This window comes from Gastrolobium bilobum, unplaced genomic scaffold, assembly GCF_033153095.1.
Source record: "Gastrolobium bilobum isolate Gb01-03AN ecotype WA unplaced genomic scaffold, APGP_CSIRO_Gbil_v1 utg3322, whole genome shotgun sequence".
In the NCBI taxonomy this organism is placed as follows: Eukaryota; Viridiplantae; Streptophyta; class Magnoliopsida; order Fabales; family Fabaceae; genus Gastrolobium; species Gastrolobium bilobum.
In genome coordinates, this window is record NW_026898753.1 from 40,254 (window position 1) to 44,565 (window position 4,312).

The following is a 4,312-nucleotide window of genomic DNA, read 5'->3' on the forward strand; positions in this document are numbered from 1 at the left end:
CACTTGCGCCTCCTTGATCTTTTCCATGAGCTCGTTCTCCACTTGCACGGTTTCCATTTCGAGAAGTGCACCCCCAAACAAGGAAGTCACTGTCAGATCTCGAAACTGCTCAATGATGTCATAATCTCCCATGGTCAAACTGGATAGGCTCATGGATTTCTGACTCAAAGCATCAGCTACCACATTGGCCTTGCCAGGATGGTACTTCAACTCAAAGTCGTAGTCTTTCAGATACTCCATCCATCTTCTCTGTCTCATGTTCAGCTCTTTCTGATCAAACAAATACTTTAGGCTCTTGTGATCACTGAACACCGCAAACTTCATTCCAAACAGGTAATGCCTCCAAATCATGAAAGCAAAAACAATAGCAGCCAACTTCAAATCATGAGTCGGGTAGTTCTCCTCATGAGGCTTCAACTGCCTCGAAGCATAGGCGATAACTCTGCCCAACTGCATCAACACACATCCGAGCCCCTTTCCAGAAGCGTTGGTGTACAACTCAACTTCCTCAGCAGGATTAGGAAGTACCAACACAGGTGCAGTAGTCAGTCTCTCCTTCAACTCCTGGGAACACTCCTCACACTCGTGAGTCCACACAAATGGAGTCTCCTTGCGGGTAAGGCGAGTCAATGGCAGAACCAGCATGGAAAATCCCTTGATGAACCTTTGGTAATACCCTGCTAAACCCAGAAAACTCCTCACTTCGGTTACCGTCTTGGGCCTCTCCCAATCTAGAACGGCCTCAATCTTGTTCGGGTCAACTGCAACTCCTTATGCAGAAATCACATGGCCAAGAAACTTCACAGACTTGAGCCAAAAATCACATTTCGAAGGCGTAGCATAAAGCCTTTTCTCCTTCAGCACTTGCAAAACAATATTCAAGTGCTCAGTATGCTCCTTCTCCGTCTTGGAGTAAATCAAAATGTCGTCAATGAAGACAATCATAAACTGATCCAGGTACGGCTGGAAAATCCTATTCATATAATCCATGAACACTGCGGGTGCATTTGTGAGTCCAAAAGGAATCACCAAATACTCATAGTGACCGTATCTCGAACGAAACGCGGTCTTCGGGACGTCTTCCGACTTCACCCGAATCTGATGGTATCAGGACCGGAGATCAATCTTCGAATACACACAAGCACCCTTAAGCTGATCCAACAGATCATCAATGCGTGGAAGGGGATACTTGTTCTTGATTGTCACCTTGTTCAGCTGCCTGTAGTCGGTGCATAATCACATAGTTCCGTCTTCTTCTTCACAAAAATGACCGGTGCTCCCCATGGAGACACACTCGGTCGAATGAAGCCTTTCCCAGAAAGGTCCTCAATGTGCTTCTTCAGCTCAGCCAACTCTGGTGGCGACATCCGATATGGAGCCAATGAAACGAGCTCCACACCAGGCAATAAGTCAATGGAGAACTCAATCTCCCTCTGCAGCAGAAACTCAAGGATGTCCTCAGGAAATACCTCGAGGAACTCCCTCACCACAAAAATTCCAGTGATATCCTCCTGTGTCCCACTCACCAAACCTCCCAACATCACATAGCCAAAAGCCGCTCTCAAGGCCCTCCTGATCTGCAGGACTGAAATAAACAACGAGGAACTGGCTGTGGACCCACACAGAGACATCACCACTCTCTTGGCACAACAATCAATCAAGGCACAGTTTTCGGACAACTAATCCATGCCCAGAATAATCTCAAGGTTGGCCATCGGCAATCCTATCAGATCCACCGAGAACTCACGACCATCCCACTGAAATGCCACATCGCGATGAACAGTGGAGGAATCACACCTTTCTCCGGTGGCGGTGGTTACCCGCAACGGTGGAGAAAGAATAGACATAGGAACCTCAAGCTCCACAGCAATCGAGGTAACAATGAAGGAATGCGTAGCCCCGGAGTCAAACAACACATCAATAGAAGATCCACCAATGGAAACAGTACCTCTAACCAGATTCGAAGCTTTGTCCGACTGCTGAAGGTCCATGGTATACACTCGCCCCGTGGCAGGGGGCACCTCTGGTGCCGCTGTAGGTGGAAGGGGAACCATTCGCAATGGAACTTCCTGAACTGCGACAGCTCGCCGTCGATGACATACACTCTCTAGAATAGTGGCCCTCCGTGCCACACTGGAAACAGATAGTCTAACCGGTAGCACACGGCCCCAAATGAACCTTCCCAAAACCCGAGCATCTGGGAGTAGGAGGTCTCGTTGAACTCCCCTGAGTAAAACTCCTCTTGAACTGACTAGGCGCCTGCCTAGCAGCCAACTGCTTCCCTTTCCCTTTTCCAGCAAACTTGTTGTCCTTCCAGGAAGTGGAACTACCAGCTACCTTCGTCTCAGCCACCTTAGCCCTCTTGGCCTTACTCGAGTTACAGAAATCCTCGATGTCCCGACACTGCTGCACCAGTGTCCCGAAGTTTCTAGAAGCAGACCCCACAAGGTAACCAGCAATATCCTCACTAAGTCCCCTGCGGAACTTAGCAGCCAAGAAAACAGGAGTAGGTCTCTCCATCCGGAAGTGCGCAAACTTCACTAACTCATTGAACTTGGCCAGGTACTCGACAACAGACAGCGAGCCCTGAACCAACCTGTCGAACTCTCCCTGTTTCCTCTCCTGTGCATCATAGGGAAAATATCTGTCCAAAAAGCAGTCCTCTAAGAATGGCCATGTCATAACATGACCCTGCATCTCGAACGCATGAGAGGTGTTCATCCACCACTCACGGGCATCGCCTTCCAACATGTAGGTAACAAACATCAGCTTCTGCGGATCAGTACACTGCATGACCCGGAATATCTTGTCCAACGCCTGAAGCCATCTCGCTGCAGCAATATGATTATAAGACCCATCAAAAGAAGGTGGCCTATGCTTGCGAAAAGCATTAAGCCGGCGATCAATCACATCACGGTCCTCAGCAGGCTCCAAAAAGGGTTCCATCACCCCTGTGACATGAGTAGCACTACCAATGTGACTCAGGCTCTCATCCTGAACACTAGGTGGAGGCGGCGGCGGCGGTGGCGGTTGAGGTGGTGGCGGAGGGAACTGACCAACAGCAGGACCAGTCCTCATCTCCTCCAACATAACCCGCATAAAGGTCATGTTCGCCAGCCGATTTGCCTCAAGAGCATCCTCCGTGACCTTCTGGTTCTCTTCTCTAGTAGCGTCCATCATTGCCACGTTGGCCAATCTAGTGGCCTCCTGCATCTCAGCCAATGCAGTCAGGATTGGGTCGGGTTGACCCTCAGCAGTCTCTCGTGTTCTCCTGGATCCTACCATGACTCTGCACAAGTTACACAAATTATGAGTTGATCAGGCCCACGTAGTGTGTTCACATATGCATCATCATAATAAAACCCAACGGAGAAAACACACAAGACAGACACAACCAAGCATCCTAATCATTGCAGTACATACAAGCTTTTCCCTCGAACCATTACTATGATACCATAAAATGTAACACCCCATATATATCCGGTAATGTTATCATATCATCGTATTAACCTGCGCTTAATTAAAAACGCGGAATATCTTTTTCTTTTCAATTAGGACGTCATTATCATTACCAACTTGCTTAATTAATCAATTAAATAAAACTATGCCTGTATGTAAATTGCAAAAGACAGCTAACTGAAATACCTCATTAATTAAAATAACAGATATATGTCTCTAGTCACGGAACTACAACGCGTAGACCGGACCAACTAGCAGTTTATACAACTCAAGCTAAAAGTACTAACAATATAGTGGCATGGACAACTCTCATGCTCACCCGAATAATGCAACAAAGCCTAACATAAGTCTCAAATCAATAACCATAAATGACAGAAAACATAAACAACATCTAATCCAGTCATGCCAGCATAAATATAACAACAATAATCATCAACTAAGCTCTGGCCTCCTGCCGCCAGAGGCATCAGTCCCCATACTACCTGAACCTGAAATAAGCATTCCCCAAACGTGGGGTGAGATCTCTAAACAAGAAATCTCAGTAAGACAAGGGGTCCTCAAGGATCTTTCACCCCAAGCTCACTTACATGTGCAATATAAGTTCTAAAAGCAGTAATTCACTATCAGTTCCAAAATCAGTGCAATGCAACAGATATTCATGTCATGTGTGTTATAACAATTCTACTGATCAGAGAAATGCAGGAATACGTCTATTACCCACATAAATACCAGCCCATTCTGTACCCGCCCACAGGAATACCCCATGGCATCCTGTTTAGACGGAACACCACATACATATCATATAGCATTTGCACTTAATAGTTCAATGGCATTTCAGCAAAACCATACATGA